Genomic DNA, 18,943 nt, shown 5'->3' with positions numbered 1-18,943 from the left:
ACCCCTTTCCCACTTCAGAGTGTTTACAAATACATATGTTCATTTACGGTCTTCTTTTTGTAACACAATTACATCAGTGAATGATTAATACAGCAGTTCTTGCAATATGTAATTAAGTCAGTCATGATAAACATGCTGAGATGAAGAATATCCCGTTTTCAATAAGGTGGAAGGTATTTCTCATAATTCTTCTTCCTTGGACTTTGTAAAAACTATTCATTTAAACAACCTCTTAAACTGGATCATATCAGTACATTGTTTAACTTCTTTGCTTAATCCATTCCATAGTTTAATTCCACATACTGATATGCTAAAGGTTTTAAATGTTGTACGTGCATCCAAATGTTTTAAGTTAGTTTTCCCTCTAAGGTTATATTTCTCCTCCTTAGTTGAGAAGAATTGTTGTACTTTTTTGGGTAGCAGGTTATAGTTTGCTTTGTTCATAATTTTAGCTGTTTGCAGTTTTACCAAATCGTTGAATTTCAATATTTTTGATTCAATAAAAAAAGCAGTTTTTATGTTCTCTATATCCAACATTATGTATCAGTCTAACTGATCTTTTTTGTAACACGGTTAGTGAATGAAGTGCACATTTGTAGTTATTTCCCCATATTTCTGCACAATAAGTCAGATATGGTAACACTAGCGAGCAGTAGAGAATATGGAGTGATTTTTGGTCCAAAACATATTTTGCTTTGTTCATTATTGAAATATTTCTTGCCACCTTATATTGCATATTTTGTATATGAGATTTCTAGTTAATTTTATCATCTTTTATAACACCCAAAAATCTAGTTTCTTTTACCCTTTCAATGTCTACTCCGTCTATTTGTATTCGTGTATGATGCTCTTTTCATGTGCGTACATGGAAGAGAATGCAGGGCGTCAGGTAGGATGCAACATGGGGTTATTGTCAGAATAATTGTATCTGAGATATCACAAAACTTTGTGTTGCCATGAGTTCCCGGCGAGAGGACAAAAGCTGTCTTTGATTCTACCAAGAAGAAGGCTTGTAAGACTCCACTGTGTAGGATGGGAAGCAACATGAAGGTGTTCTGTTTCTTTGATGTATTGTAATCAACAGAAATATATTGTCTTGACCCGAGAACTACAAAGCGAAGAGGAAGCAGGACCAAACTCCGCTCCAGGCAACCTTTTCTTTTAACTGTTTTACGACCTTTTCTTTGAACTGTTTGTAATCAAAGGCGATTGCTGTTTACGACCCCCGTCCCTTGGAAACAGCTGTTGCCATGTAATCGGGGAAAGGCCAAATAAAAGAGGAGGCGTACAATCTTTCGTCAGAGCGTGGTGAGACTGTGCAAAAAGAACAGTCCAGACGTCTCTCCTCAATTGAGCCAAATTTAATTCTGTCTCTGTTTAATTCCTTACTTCTTGTCTTGTTTAATAGATGTCATCAGTGTTTGAACCTGACAGTTATGCTGAACAAAACGTGGTGGTAATTTTATTGTTGGCCTTGGCTTGCCATCAAAGTAGACCTATGCCATATATCAGTGGTCCCCAACCACCGGGCCGCGGACCGATTGGTACCGGGCCGCACAAGAAATAAAAAATAAATTAAAATAAATAAATATATATATATATATTTTTTAAATCAACATAAAAGACACAATATATACATTATATATCAATACAGATCAATACAGTCGGCAGGGATACAGTCCGTAAGCACACATGCTTGTATTTCTTTATGAAAAATTAAAAAAATAAAAGAAAAGAAAAATTCATACAGTGGGGTGCAGGGACCCATAGAGGTATTTGTAGGGTGTCCCCAGCTAAATGACAATTAGTTAATAGTAGAGGACCCTTATTGGGTCCATTCGTACACTCTCAGTTACATTAGCATTGATATTATACATGTGGGTTCATAGATAAAAATGCCGTTAAATTCTCCGAGATAGCTTCCCTGTAGCTTAGCTACGTACATTTAATTGAGAGTAACTTGTAGTTTATCTCACTACATTTTCTAAGTAGTTTGCCCGTCACTACAAACTAACAACATTCAGAAATATTAACAATTCTCGTTTGGCATTGTTAGTGTGACCCCAGGGTGCAAAGATAGGAGACGGCGTGCAAGTATAATAGTAATTTCTTAAATAAAAATGAAAACTAGTGCAGCTGCACAAAAACACCTGAAGAGGTAACAACAAACAACAATGATGATATAGCCCTGTCCAGAGAAACACCCTGATTGGCAATCAGGGACAGGTGTGTGATAATTGGTAATCAAGGACAGGTGAGGAAGCCAGTGCTCAGGAAATGAAAGCGCACGAGAAGTGGAAACCAGAAAGCACAGGGAAATAATAAACATAACAATCATGACAGTAACTCTGCTGCTCAATATGTGGCTCCAAAAATGAAAAACAACTATTAAGCTTGTGTCCATTTTAAAGGCAAAGTACTGAAAAAGACAAAGTATCAATTTGTATGTAAATAAAAGACACAATAGAAACAAACTAGCAGCAATGAAAACAAACAAAACAACAAGCTGATGATGTTTTTGAAAATATGCACACACATTATCCATCCATCCATTTTCTACCGCGTGTCCCTTTTGAGGTCACGGGGGGTGCCGGAGCCTATCCCAGCTGTACTTGCGTGGAAGGCAGGGTACACCCTGAAGAACTGAACTCTGGCTGAAGTAAAAAAAGAAATGGTCGCGTCAGGAAGAAAGGGAAGAAGAAGATAGATCAGTGGCGTTTCCCACCTAGGCTTTTAGTGATGTCCTACTTTGTCCGACTTCAATAAATACCTCTCAAAATATGATAATTCATGTCACCACATGACCATGGCTGGAGAAATACTATACAGAAACACACTTGCGCACTACTGTGCTTTGAATCACCTCAACACTGTACAAAAAGGGCACATTTAAAAATCAATAAACCCCTATCAGCAATTAAAACATGTCTTACGTGGTACTGTCAGAATTAAAATCATTGTAAAAAAACATATTTAATGTGAAAAAATAAAGAAATAAAATATTTAAACTCATAATTTGTAGCACCCATCCGAAGCTGATAAGCCAGTGGTAGCGCTCGTAGTCGGTTGATTTGGTCCTGGGCATGACGTTAAAGTGCATCCGGCAGTGGATGCTCCTCTATGGGATCTTGGGGCACCAGGAGGTTAACCCCTTTACTACTGTTACCCCAGGTGGCCCTTGGCAAAGGCCTAGTACCTGACTGCCCCTAGCCAGGGATACGGCGAAGACCTCAACGGCGGAGCAGGCGGAAGACGGTAGATGTAAGAACTACCACAACGGCTGCGATGACGGATGACGGCTGCAGCAGAAAAGGGTCCCCAGTCGTCTTGGACTCCATGCCACTGGACCCTGACCCGATTCTGTCAAGGATCGTGTGGTGACTGTCTGTGCACCAGTCACGCACAGGCATCCTCCATAAAGGGATACACCCCTATCAGGAGGATCGTCATACTCGTTCGAGTGACCGCCGATGATGAGTCGGTTGATTCAAGTGGAAGTGGCTGGCAAACCTTTTAAGCACCAACTTAGCTAGCTTCCGGGGTCGGCCGACCTAGGCCATGTCCACACGAACACAGAGAGTTTCAAAAACGCATATTTGGAATTAAAACGATCTCCATCCACACACGTGTAGTTTCAAAACTGCCTATGTCTACACACAAACGCATACACCTGCTGCCATGCACATTTTGTCCAATCAGAAGCCTGAAAAAAACAGCCACAGCTAACTTGTTGGAATTACACCTATATTATGTTTATTTTGATATACTAGCTCAGGGGTCGGCAACCCAAAACGTTAAAAGAGCCATATTGGACCAAAAATACAAAAAACAAATCTGTCTGGAGCCGCAAAAAATGAACAGCCGTATATAAGTCTTATAATGAAAGCAACACATGACGTAAGTGTCTATATTAGCTATATTAGCCTACTATCAAAATGACTATGTGTCGCAGGCTGGAGCAAATCTATGTTGACAGAAATGTTGAAATGTTATATTTATTCTACACATTTTTACAACATTGGAAAACATTAGTTTATCAGAGGCTACTTAGAAGGCGAGATAACTCCTGGAAATTACTGGCTTTTAATGGTTAAAGGTATAGATGTGGTCTGGAACAACATGGCACACAAACAACTATCTGAAATGCAGCCAATATTACATACAGATAATATGTCATGAGACATGCAAAACTAAATTATACACAAAGAGGATGAAAGTAAAGGAAATTAAATGAGACTCAAATATACCTACAAACGAGGCATAATGATGCAATACTTACATACAGCTAGCTTAAATAGCCTGATTAGCACTCCAACAAGTCAATAACATCAACAAAGCGCACATTTGTGCATTCAAGCACAGTATAAAACCTTTTGTGGACAAAATGAGACAAAGAAGGAGTGGAAGATTTTACATGTAAACAAACTGTTGCGTAACAGTCTACACTATGGTGAGTTCAAGAACCGCCGAAATTAGTAGGACAAAACGATGTTCACCAAATACTCATATTAAACATATTAAACAGTGGGCTTTCTAACAATTGGGAATGGTTTGTGTCATGTTTGTCCTAAAAAAAAACATACTAAAAAAATATATATTTTTCCCCATCTTTTTCCATTTTCAATCCTAGGGAGCCACTAGGGCGCCGCCAGAGAGCTGCATGTTGCTGACCCCCGTACTAGACGTACAATGACCTGTACATTATCTTTAAAACCAACCTGCACATACACAGAGCCCTGGGAACATTATCTCTTTTGTCAGTGTTTAAAGCGCGCATGCACGCCTGTGCTGCTGAAACCCAACACTGATAGAATTATAACATGTTTAGCAACATGGTGATGTATTACATGTGCAGTGAAGTGTACATTATTTCTAAAATCAGCACGCACCTAACGAGCCAAGGAAACCATGTTGCATGTTTAAGTATCTATATGAAGCACGCGGACGTGCGTGTGCCGCTGCAAAACTCTTGTGTAATTATAAAGCATTTAATCATGGATATAGTGATATGTTACATGTTTGAGTTTGAGTTTGAGTTTATTTCGAACATGCAAGCATACAACATGATACATCACAATTTCCAGTTTCTCTTTTCAACATGTTCGAAAATGAGTAGGAAGAAGCAGAGCTTATTTAATCCTACCCCTTTTCTTTTACATAACAGTTGCTAAAACTTTTGTTCACTTCCTGTTCTCAATTTATTCACAATATACTCCATAAGTAATCACAATAAAAAAAATTTAAAATAAATAATAATTGGTGAAGTAAGTTACATTTCATATGATGAGATAAGTAAGATTATTTTGAGAGTGAAAGAATGGATGAATTAAGTAAATTCAGTATTCTTCTTCTTTGTACTTTGTAAACACTTTAAGTTTGAAGAGTTTCTTGAAGTGGATCATATTAGTGCATATTGTTTGATTGCTTTGCTTAATCTGTGGTCTTACACAAATAATACATGAACCCACGCATCGCAACGGTAATACAATAGATCTAGTGCTTGTCAGGGGTGTCACCACCTCCAAAGTTATGATACTTCCATATACTAAAGTAATGTCCGATCATTACCTTATAAAATTTGAAGTTTTGACTCTTTGTCAACAAGCTAATAATAATAATAACTGCTATAGCGGCCGCAACATTAATGCTGCCACAACGATGACTCTTGCTGACCTACTGCCTTCGGTAATAGCACCATTCCCAAATTATGTCGGCTCTATTGATAAACTCACTAACAACTTTGACGATGCCTTGCGCGAAATTATTGATAGTATAGCACCGCTAAAGCAAAAAAGGGCCCCTAAAAGGCGCACCCCATGGTTTACAGAAGAAATTAGAGCTCAGAAATTATCATGTAGAAAACTGGAACGCAAATGGCGCGCGACTAAACTTGAGGTTTTCCATCAAGCATGGAGTGATAGTTTAATAACTTATAAACGCATGCTTACCTTAGCTAAAACTAAATACTACTCAAATCTCATCCGCCTCAACAAAAACGATCCTAAATTTCTGTTTAGTACAGTAGCATCGCTAACCCAACAAGGGACTCCTCCCAGTAGCTCCACCCACTCGGCAGATGATTTTATGAATTTCTTTAATAAGAAAATTGAACTCATTAGAAAGGAGATTAAAGACAACGCATCCCAGCTACAACTGGGCTCTATTAACACAAATACGACTGTATATACGACGGACACTGCCCTCCAAAATAGTCTCTCTATTTTTGATGAAATAACATTAGAGGAATTATTACAGCGTGTAAGTGGGATAAAACAAACAACATGTTTACTTGACCCACTTCCTGGGAAACTTATCAAGGAACTGTTTGTATTATTAGGTCCATCAGTGTTAAATATTATAAACTTATCACTTTCCTCCGGCACTGTTCCCCTAGCATTCAAAAAAGCGGTTATTCATCCTCTGCTCAAAAGACCTAACCTCGATCCTGACCTCATGGTAAACTACCGACCGGTCTCCCACCTTCCGTTTATTTCCAAAATTCTCGAAAAAACTGTTGCACAGCAGCTAAATGAACACTTAGTGACTAACAATCTCTGTGAACCTTTTCAATCCGGTTTCAGGGCAAATCACTCTACGGAGACAGCCCTCGCAAAAATGACTAATGATCTATTGCTAACGATGGATTCTGATGCGTCATCTATGTTGCTGCTTCTTGATCTTAGCGCCGCTTTCGATACCGTCGATCATAATATTTTATTAGAGCGTATCAAAACACGTATTGGTATGTCAGACTTAGCCTTGTCTTGGTTTAACTCTTATCTTACTGACAGGATGCAGTGCGTCTCCCATAACAATGTGACCTCGGACTATGTCAAGGTAACGTGCGGAGTTCCCCAGGGTTCGGTTCTTGGCCCTGCACTCTTTAGTATTTACATGCTGCCGCTGGGTGACATCATACGCAAGTACGGTGTTAGCTTTCACTGTTATGCTGATGACACTCAACTCTACATGCCCCTAAAGCTGACCAACACGCCGGACTGTAGTCAGCTGGAGGCGTGTCTTAATGAAATTAAACAATGGATGTCCGCTAACTTTTTGCAACTCAACGCTAAGAAAACGGAAATGCTGATTATCGGTCCTGCTAGACACCAACATCTATTTAATAATACCACCTTAACATTTGACAACCAAACAATTAAACAAGGAGACTCGGTAAAGAATCTGGGTATTATCTTCGACCCAACTCTCTCGTTTGAGTCACACATTAAGAGTGTTACTAAAACGGCCTTCTTTCATCTCCGTAATATCGCTAAAATTCGTTCCATCTTGTCCACTAGCGATGCTGAGATCATTATTCATGCGTTCGTTACGTCTCGTCTCGATTACTGTAACGTATTATTTTCGGGCCTCCCTATGTCTAGCATTAAAAGATTACAGTTGGTACAAAATGCGGCTGCAAGGCTTTTGACAAAAACAAGAAAGTTTGATCATATTACGCCTATACTGGCTCAGTTGCACTGGCTTCCTGTGCACTTAAGATGCGACTTTAAGGTTTTACTACTTACGTATAAAATATTACACGGTTTAGCTCCAGCCTATCTCGCCGATTGTATTGTACCATATGTCCCGACAAGAAATCTGCGTTCAAAGAACTCCGGCTTATTAGTGATTCCCAGAGCCAAAAAAAAGTCTGCGGGCTATAGAGCGTTTTCTATTCGGGCTCCAGTACTCTGGAATGCCCTCCCGGTAACAGTTAGAGATGCTACCTCAGTAGAAGCATTTAAGTCCCATCTTAAAACTCATTTGTATAATCTAGCCTTTAAATAGACCCCCCCTTTTTTAGACCAGTTGATCTGCCGTTTCTTTTCTTCTCTCCTCTTCTCCCCTGTCCCTTGCGAGGGGGAGTTGCATAGGTCCGGTGGCCATGGATGAAGTGCTGGCTGTCCAGAGCCGGGACCCCGGGTGGACCACTAGCCTGTGCATCGGTTGGGGACATCTCTGCGCTGCTGACCCGTCTCCGCTCGGGATGGTTTCCTGTTGGCCCCGCTGTGGACTGGACTCCCGCTGATGTGTTGGATCCACTGTGGACTGGACTTTCACAATGTTATGTCAGACCCACTCGACATCCGTTGCTTTCGGTCTCCCCTAGAGGGGGGGGGTTACCCACATATGCGGTCCTCTCCAAGGTTTCTCATAGTCATTCACCGACGTCCCACTGGGGTGAGTTTTTCCTTGCCCGTATGTGGGCTCTGTACCGAGGATGTCGTTGTGGCTTGTACAGCCCTTTGAGACACTTGTGATTTAGGGCTATATAAATAAACATTGATTGATTGATTGATTGATTAATCCATTCCATAATTTAATTCCACATACTGATATACTGAAGGTCTTAAGTGTTGTACGTGCATAGTTCAGGTTCTTCATCACGTACACAGCTACTCCTCCTCCATTTTTGTTGTTTCTGTTGATGTAGTTTACTTCATATCCTTCCAGATCAAAATCTATTCCTTTTTATCATCAATCCATGTTTCTGTGACAGCAATCACTTTGAAGGGTTCGTTGATGTGTTCCAAAAAGTTCTTAATGTTGTTGTAGTTTGCATACAAGCTTCTGCTATTAAAATGAATAATTGACAATTTGTTATCACATTTAATGTTGCTATTATATTGATCATCTGTATAATGAAAACAATTATTACTGATGTGGGAGAAAAAATGTGTATCTGGATCTATATCATTTCCCAAATTCTGGTTTTTGTGATCTTTGTTGCAGAAATGTTTTAGTTTCATATTTTCTTGTTCAACAATCTTTGATGTTGTTTCAATAATCTCTATACGTGTAGGTGGATGCAATCCTGAATGTAGGTCCTCTTGTTTAGTCGTCCCTTGGAACATAGTAGTGTCAATGCTGAATTTAGGTGCTTGTTTTCTGTCAGAGTCCATGTGAAATGAAGAGTATATTGTCTTTAACATCAGTACACACTACAAGGAGGATGCTACATTATGTTTTTTTGTAGTTGCTAGGTCGATTTTTACATGCGTGCACGGTCGCGCCCGGCTCCATCTACAAAACTGAAAGCAAGACACGTAAGTTAACTTCATGATTTGTCGTCAAATAAGGACTAAAAACATAAGATAATGTTACACCTTTCTTATGACACAGAGCAAAAAGTCTTGTTTGTCAAAGTTGTCCCATCAGGTGATGGTTCCACAGTGATCATATTCAAAACAGCTGACTGTCATTAGCGCCGGCGGGAGTGTTGCAAAGCCCATTTTGATGTGTCTTTTTAATCAATGTAAAGTGAAAATAAAGCATGTTTACGTTCAAACATACAGTTATTCTTCTTCACCGTGACGTCATCACAAGTTTCCGTTTGACCAGCGTTTGTAAAAGTCTGTGTTTTTTAAGAACAGAAGTATGCGTCTGCATGTGGACAAGAGGCCTAAACGCAGAGATAAGTATGCGTTTATTAAGTATCCGTGTTCTTGTGGACATGGCCCTACTATCACAAGGTCTAGTTTGTCTTTAAATATCCTTCTTGAAAATAGCCTTGCTAATAAATATTTGTCACCTAATCAACATTTTGTGTTCATTCTTTGTGGGTTAAGAAACTACCGGTGATTTCTCTGCTAGGCTATGGCTGTGGCTACGGTGCCACTTCCTGCTCTCGCAAATCACAACTTGTGATTGGATACTCACTTGGGAGTGACAAGTGAGTATCCAATCACAGCCACGTTTAACATAAGGCTACCTAGATGGACTACTGTCAACAACTCGTGATCTGATTGGCTATCGCAAATGTCTATCAACTGAATGTCCTTTGTTCGTTTACACTGCACAGTAAGTAACTAAAAAATAAAATGTTATTTTTACTTTTATTAATTCATGATCATGGTTGATGTTAAGCCAGCAGAGAAGGCCTTGCTGGCCCTGACGGCCCACCACTGAGATATATGTATACATATATATTCGTGCTGTCAAATTTTTTTTTTAATCAGATTAATCTTATCTTTGAATTTGTATTAATCGTGATTTATCACAGTAAATCACTTGCTTACATAATTTCAATCAACCTAAAAACATTTTGACGCTGTAAGCTTTTTCTACTCACAGTCCCACAGATTCACACCGGAAGCCAGTTGCGCATAGTTGACAGGGTTTAATATGGTTACTGTGTTGACTTTTCAGTCTCTCCGATCCTTCCTGCCCTCCTGCACCCGGCAGCTCACTGTTAAAGACAACAGATGATTAGTTTAACCCGTACCACCTGCGCAAACTAATCATCTGCCAGCTGTGTCTCTCCGTTAGCACACGCCACGCCCCCGTCTGACGTCGCGCTGTTTTCAGCAGCCTGGACAGAGGCGCTGACCTTTACTCCAACAGTGCGCTGATCACAATCCCCTTCCACATACCACCACCGCCAGACTTAGGCCGGGACATCGTCCGGCCGCGCCTACTCCCCCCCCCCCCCCGCATGAGAGCGGGAGAGGAAGTCCGCCACGGCCATCTGCGCCCCCGGCCTATGGATCACTCTGAAATGGTAGGGTTGTAAAGCGAGATACCAACGGGTGATCCGCGCATTGGCATTTTTCAAGCGGTGGAGCCACTGGAGAGGCTTGTGATTCGAGCAGAGGCTGAACAGGCGTCCCAGCAGGTAGTACCGGAGGGCACCGACCGCCCACCGGATGGCGATGGGTGAGGTTTGTGCGGCCTGGCAGGGGGGAGAACACGTCAGCAAAATGTTGCTGCAAATTGGCCACATCTGCTTTCTGTGACGGCGTCAGATGATTATCACAGCGGAGAGGGAAGGGCCGGGGGTAGGGGGGAACCTCCGGCCCCAGCTCCTCGCTCTCCGCTATCGCCGTCACCATGGAGACAGGCTCCGCTTCCCTCCACCCTTTTAGTAGGTTGAGGTGGTATATTTGGGTTGCCCCGCCCCGTCAGACCACCTGACCTCGTAATCCACGTCACCCACTCGTCGTGTGACCATGAAGGGTCCTTGCCACTTGGCGAGTAATTTGGAGCTGGATGTTGGGAGTAATACAAGTACTTTCTCTCCTGGTGAAAATTGTCTTAGTTGCGTCCCCTTGTTATACAGGCGTTGCTGACGTTCTTGGGCTTGGAGCAAATTCTCACGTGACAAGTGCCCCAATGTGTGGAGTTTTGCTCTCAAGTCCATGACGTACTGAATTTCATTTTTACTGGGGCTTGGACCTTCCTCCCAGCTTTCCTTAACTAGGTCCAGTACCCCGCGCGGTTTCCTGCCGAACAACAGTTCAAATGGGGAAAACCCTGTGGAGGCCTGAGGAACTTTGCACACTTCAAATAACAGGGGATCCAACCATTTATGCCAATTTGGTTTGTCCTCGTGTACGAACTTCCGAATCATGGATTTCAAGATTCTATTCAACCGCTCTACCAACCCATCAGTCTGTGGGTGGTAAACGCTGGTCCGAATGGATTTGATCCCCAATAATCCGTAAAGCTCCATTAACGTGCGTGACATAAAGGACGTGCCCTGGTCAGTCAGAATCTCTTTCGGGATTCCAACTCGGGAGATAACTTGAAACAGTGCCTGTGCGACACTCTTTGCAGAGATGGAGCGCAGCGGTACTGCTTCGGGATAGCGTGTTGCGTAATCCACCAGAACTAGCGCAAAGCGATATCCCTGGGTGCTCGGGTGAAATGGTCCGACGAGGTCCATGCCAATTCGCTCAAATGGGACCTCTATGAGTGGTAATGGCCGCAAAGGAGCCCTAGGGGTGGCCGCGGGGTTGACTAGTTGACAATCCGGGCAAGCCGCCCACCAGCGGCGCTTGTCTGCCCGAATGCCTGGCCAATAGAACCGGACCATTATCCGATTAAGTGTTTTATCATACCCCATGTGGTCCGCCATGGAATTGTGCCGCCTGGAAAATCATTTCCCGACGGCTTTTTGGCACCAGCAATTGGGTGATTACCTCCCCTGTCTGAGTGTCACGACTCACTCTGTATAATCTGTCCCTAATCAATGCAAAGTGAGGGAAATCCCGCGCTATCCCCGGGCGAACCCGCTGCTCATCAATTGAAATCACTTGGTCCCAGGTCGCGCGCAGAGTGTCATCTCGAGACTTCTCGAGTGGAAAATCATGCCGGCTCCCCTTCCCTCTCCCCCCGGCAGCGTCGGATAATCTCGCGTCGCCGATGAAAACAGCGCGGAAATCCCCTTTTCCTACCGGCCGTGAACGCACCCCTGCGCACTGCTTTATTAACCCGTTAAACCCCGACCAATTGGTTCCCAAGATTAAGGGGTGCGGCAGGCGCAAATTTACAGCCACCTTAACACTATGTTTTTCGTGTTTGAAAAAAATTTCCACTGGCACGATAGGGTACTCGTGAATATTCCCATGCACACATTTAACCCGCACCCGTGTAACCTTTCTCAACGCCCCAGGTCGAACCAGGTTCTGGTGGATCATGGACTGCTCGCAGTATATATATATATATATATATATATATATATATATATATATATATATATATATATATATATATATATATATATATATATATATATAATATATATAAATATTGTAAAGCATTACACATATATTTGTATTGTATTTTTATATATATATATATATATATATATATATATATATATATATATATATATATATATATATATATATATATATATATACATTTGTATATGTATATACTCATGCATGCATATATATATATGCACGCAACATACATACATATACATACATTTATACATACATATATATTTATACATTTATATATATATATATATATATATATACATTTGTATATGTATATACTCATGCATGCATATATATATATGCACGCAACATACATACATATACATACATTTATACATACATATATATTTATACATTTATATATATATATATATATATATATACATTTGTATATGTATATACTCATGCATGCATATATATATATGCACGCAACATACATACATATACATACATTTATACATACATATATATTTATACATTTATATATATATATATATATATATATATATATATATATATATATATATATATATATATATATATATATATATATATATATATATATATATATATATATATATATATATATATATAATGAGTCACAAGTCCAATGAGAAAAAGCAGAACAGCTTGCACAAGAATGAAGCAGCAGTGAGTGTAAACTGAAGCATGTGTGCTGCAGACTGGAGTCATGTTAGTCATGTCAGCATGAGCAGCGACCTTCAATTCAACGTGTCGTGTATGAGGATTGTTTACATTAGAGCATTGTTTGTAATGTATACTATGTGAAAACATCTGATTTCCATCACAGCTGCAGTCCCCAAAGGTAAACATTAGATCTGATATATATATATATATATAAATCTGATGTAAGAGGCTAAAATCTAATTGACTTGTATTTACTGAGCCATTCACAGCATGTTTCTTGTCACATGACCACAGGCCACTAACATCTTTGTATGTCTTCCCCGTGGACAATACTAGAGGACGTCAACATGGATAGAGAGTTTGAGAGTAGTCAGTGTACAACAGGGGTGTCAAACTCATTTTAGCTGGAGGAAAATCTATTCCCGCGTGGGCCGGAAGGGTAACATCATAGCATTATAACTTAAAAATACAACCACCACAACTTCAGATTGTTTTTCTTTCTTTTAGTTTGGCCCAAAATAAAACAAGCACATTCTGAAAATGTACAAATCACAAATAATCCTCTTGACAAAACACTTCTGAGGAAAAAATCGGTTCCGTTTCAAAAACACCATGAAGAACACAATGTGTTTAGACTTAATCTGAGCGATTGTCAGCCTGTCATTGCCGTGCCTCCCAGAACTGAACACAGGCTGAAACAGGGGCGTCACTAGGTTTGAAGAACAGGAGGGCTTAGCCTCCAGGAGGTTCCTAGATGCAAGCGTGCGAGCCAAACATTTTTGCACTTGCAAAATCTTTTTGCTCACAACTTTTTGGCACTGTATTAGAATTACACAAGAAACACTGAATACATCTAAATGGTTGAAAGTGGAAGTGGAAGAACGCTTTAGTCATATTTAGTAAGCATGAAATGGCCCAAACACATGAGGACAATGTTGTTGCATGGAAAAGCTAGCAGGCAACTTCCATCCATCCATCCATTTTCTACCGCTTGTCCCTTTAGGGGTGGCGGGGGGTGCTGGATTCGGGCGGAAGGCGGGGTACACCCTAGACAAGTGGCCACCTCATCGCAGGCAACTTGCAAACAGCAAATGTTGCACAGATGATAGCAGTGTAAACAAACTTGCACAGCACTACAAAGTTGACCTGAAAACAGAGGAGGTTCTGGTGGAAAGAAACTCTCTTGCCTGGAAAACAGGGCCTGGATGTCCACCCAAAGATAAGTTGTCATGCACAACCTCTTCGATTCTGAATTTTTGCACTTTAAACCTGTTGTTACTGTATTAGAATTACACAGCAAATACTGAATAAATCAAAATGGTTGAAAAGCAAAAGAGTTAGTTTCCTGTTATTACTGTGCCAAATTCAAGGCCCAGTAGGGATGGGTGCAATGTTCCCTCTAAGGTGCGCGCCTGTGCAATTGCGCACTGCTCAAGCGTCCTCTGCGCACGGCAAATCTATGCCACGCACAAAATCAAATAAAAAAATAAGCGCGTAACAATTTTCGACACGACACGGACACGACAGAGAAAACGGTTTTCGTCATCATTGTTCAAATATTGTTCCGGAGGACACAACGTCCACAGTTTCCTAAAACAATTTGAAATGTGGACTCGTCAGACCACAGAACACTTTTCCACTTTGCATCAGTCCATCTTAGATGAGCTCGGGCCCAGCGAAGCCGGCGACGTGTCTGGGTGTTGTTGATAAATGACTTTCACTTTACATAGTATAGTTTTAACTTGCACCTACAGACGTAGCGACGAACTGCAGTTACTGACAGTGGTTTTCTGAAGTGTTCCTGAGCCCCTGTGGTGATATCCTTTACACACTGATGTCGCTTTTTGTTGATCCAAGGTCACGGGCATTCAATGTTACGTGCAGTGATTTCTCTAGATTCTCTGAAACTTTTGATGATATTAATGACCGTAGTTGGTGAAATCCCTAAATTCCTTGCAATAGCTCGTTGAGAAATGTTGTTCTTAAACTGTTCGACAATTTGCTCACGCATTTGTTCACAAAGTGGTGACCCTCGCTCCATCTTTGTTTGTGAATGACTGAGCATTTCATAGAAGCTGATTTTATACCCAATTATGGCACCCACCTGTTCCCAATTTGCCTGTTCACCTGTGGGATGTTCCAAATAAGTGTTTGATGAGCATTCCTCAACTTCCTCAATCTTTTTTGCCACTTGTGCCAGCTTTTTTGAAACATGTTGCAGGCATCAAATTCCAAATGAGCTAATATTTGCGAAAAATAACAAAGTTTTCCAGTTCGAACATTAAGTATCTTGTCTTTGCAGTCTATTCAATTGAATATAGGTTAAAAAGGATTTGCAAATCATTGTATTCTGTTTTTATTTATCATTTACACAACGTGCCAACTTCACTGGTTTTGGGTTTTGTACATCGATACTACATTACAAGCTGTATTACTCTGAAGTATATCCAAGCTGACTTATTGTAGTAAATAGAATAGGGAAATAAGAATGTTTGCTGATGGCTTGTTGCTGGTTAAAAGTCAAATGCAGTGTTTGCTTGACAAATGTTGCTTGAAAGTTCACTTCCTCTAATTTAGTTGGAAATAAAAGATGGACATGGAGGCTAATCGGGTGTAATATCTGTCATGTCATGTGGCTTAGCGGCTCCTGATAAGCACATAAGCCAGAAAAGTAAGCGTCCGTAAAAAGAGCATGTTATGTTTTCTTAACCCATGCCTTATATTTTCACAAACTTTTTTTTTTTTCTTCTTCTAATTAAACTGTTGTTTTTATGAATGATAACACATTTCAGGCCTTTCCCGTTCAACTATTTAAATCCCAGATAAGAGTTGGTGCTTATGACTTTAAAAGGATGTTTTGTGCTCCCTGTGTGGATTTAAGTTACATTTAGCATCGGTTCATACAGTAATATCTCATCAAAATGTATTATGTAATGTAGATGGATTTTTTTTGTTTAGATCTAGGAATTATTATTATTGTTCTTATCATGGATCCAAACAGTACATATGAATATGAAATATTATAATATAAAATACATTGATATTAAACAATTTTTTTTACAAAATAATCATAGAGTTTTACAACTTTAAGAATTATAATATTAACTAGAACATTTTTGATGGACCTGCTATCTGTGCCCTGTACCTCTGGCCGGGGGTCGCCGGAAGCCGCCGTAATTATTAGATGGTGCCGAGTGTCTGAATCCGTGAGTTTTAGGTGTAACTGTACATAATCAGCCACAGAGCTAGCCTAAAACAGTAGCATGTTTGCACAAAAATGATAACACGTAGCATGTGTGCTAGCGATAGCATGATAACAGTCAGCATGTTTCATATACCAAGTTATACGACTCAAAGGTATATGGCTGCGGAAATAGAAAAACAAAAGTAAAATTAGAAGAAAAAGTTAGCATGCTTAAGTTAGCATGCTAACATGCTATCGTTTGCATGCTAACAATTAATAAGTGTCCCATACCAAGTTTTATGACCCCGGGTGAAACGGTAGCAAAACTAGCTAAAAAAAAGTTAGCATGCTAATGTTAGCAAGCTAACGAGAGCAGGATAATAGTTAGCTTGTGTCACACACCAAGTTATATGACTCTTAAGGTGTATGGCTGGGGAATTTGAGAAAAATGTGTACATTTAGCAAAGAAAGTTAGCAGTTTAATGTTAGCATGTTTACATTTGCATGCTAACAGTTTACAAGAGTCACGTACCAAGTTACATGACTCTGGGGTAAACGGTTGCAAAACTAGCGCAAAAAGTTAGCATGCTAGCAAGCTAACGTTAGCATGCTATCAGTTAGCATATGCCACGTACCAAGTTATATGACTGTAAGGTGTATGGCGGTCTAATTAGAGACAAAAAAATGTAGAATTAGCTAAAAAGGTAGCATGTTCACATTAGTATGCTAGCATGCTAACATTAGCATGCTAGCAGTTAACAAGTGTCACATACGAATTCATATGACTCGAGGGTAAACGGTTGCAAAATGAGCGCAACAAGCTAGCACTTTAATGTTAGCATGCTAGCATGCTAACATAAACATGTATACAGTTAGCATGTTTCAAACACCAAGTTATATGACTGTAAGGTGTATGGCTGCAGAATGACACAAAGAAACGTAAAATTTGCACAAAAAAAATTTGCACTTTGATGTTAGCGTGCTAGCATGCTAATATTAGCATGCTAACAGTTAACAAGTGTCACATATGAAGTTATATGACTCTAAGGTAAACGGTCGCAAAATTAGCTCAGAAAAGGTACATTGATGTTACAAAATAATCATAGAGTTTTATAACTTTAAGAATTATAATAATAATAATAATGATTATTATTATCCTGTAAGATTGCTGTTATTTTAAAAATAAAACAAGTTTGTTGGCCAGCAACAATATAATTTTGCCATTAAAAACCTGACCTTTTGACCTTAGCTACTGTGTTACTTTTTGATGTTGTGAAAGACAAAAAAACAATAATTGATACAAACGATTCTGATTGGACATCAATGACCTTGTTTCTATTACTGTTTGTCAATTGAGATCAATATATTAAGAGATGTGAGGATCTGATGTGTTTTTGGATGACTGTGAATTTGTGTGCATTTTGTTAGCATTTGCGTGCAGGTTATTTCGACTTTTCCAAGAGCGACGAGGAAAAAAGTGTTAGATGTTCTGTAAAGTTCCGTGTTGAAGTGACAGCGAACACGTTGAAAATCACTTTTGGGGAAGTGTTCAGCTCGAAACAAAGGAAAATATTCAACAATCCACTTTTGGTTTTTCCTGTTTTGATTTGTTTCCCACTTCACTGACGTGTTGAGTGTTTGTTTGACTTCCTGTCTTTCTTCACCTGATCATCAACTCCTCGGTCCCTGGTGGATTACTCTTGTCGCTAAAACTCTTGAATTCCATCTCGAAGTTGACCTTTTTCTTTGCGATTGACTGGCGATCCGGGTGACTAGGGTCGAGGATCTTGGATTTAGGATGACTATGGGAACCCAAAACGTTGAAAGAGCCATATTGGACCAAAAATACAAAAACCAAACCTACTATCAAAATGACTTTAAAAAGTCTTATATAAGTGTTATAATGAAGACAACACATGACGTAAGTGTCTATATTAGCTATAACAGCCTACTATCAAAAAGACTTTAAAAGTCTTATATAAGTGTTATAATGAAGACAACACATGACGTAAGTGTCTATATTAGCCATATTAGCCTACTATCAGAATGGCTTTAAAAGTCTTATATAAGTGTTATAATGAAGACAACACATGACGTAAGTGTCTATATTAGCTATATTAGCCTCGTATCAAAATGACTTTAAAAGTCTTATATAAGTGTTATAATGAAGACAACACATGACGTAAGTGTCTATATTAGCCATAACAGCCTACTATCAAAATGACTTTAAGTCTTATATAAGTGTTATAATGAAGACAACACATGACGTAAGTGTCTATATTAGCTGTAACAGCCTACTATCAAAAGGACTTTAAAAGTCTTGTATAAGTGTTATTATGAAGACAACACATGACGCAAGTGTCTATATTAGCTGTAACAGCCTACTATCAAAATGACTTTAAAAGTCTTATATAAGTGTTATAATGAAGACAACACATGACATAAGTGTCTATAGTAGCTATATTAGCCTACTATCAAAATGACTTGAAAAGTCTTATATAAGTGTTGTAATGAAGACAACACATGACGTAAGTGTCTATATTAGCTATATTAGCCTACTATCAAAATGACTTTAAAAGTCTTATATAAGTGTTATAATGAAGAC

Source organism: Entelurus aequoreus, linkage group LG01 (genome assembly GCF_033978785.1).
Source record: "Entelurus aequoreus isolate RoL-2023_Sb linkage group LG01, RoL_Eaeq_v1.1, whole genome shotgun sequence".
Classification (NCBI taxonomy): domain Eukaryota; kingdom Metazoa; phylum Chordata; class Actinopteri; order Syngnathiformes; family Syngnathidae; genus Entelurus; species Entelurus aequoreus.
The sequence above is the reverse complement of the archived record's forward strand: the minus strand, read 5'-3'. Positions refer to the sequence as shown.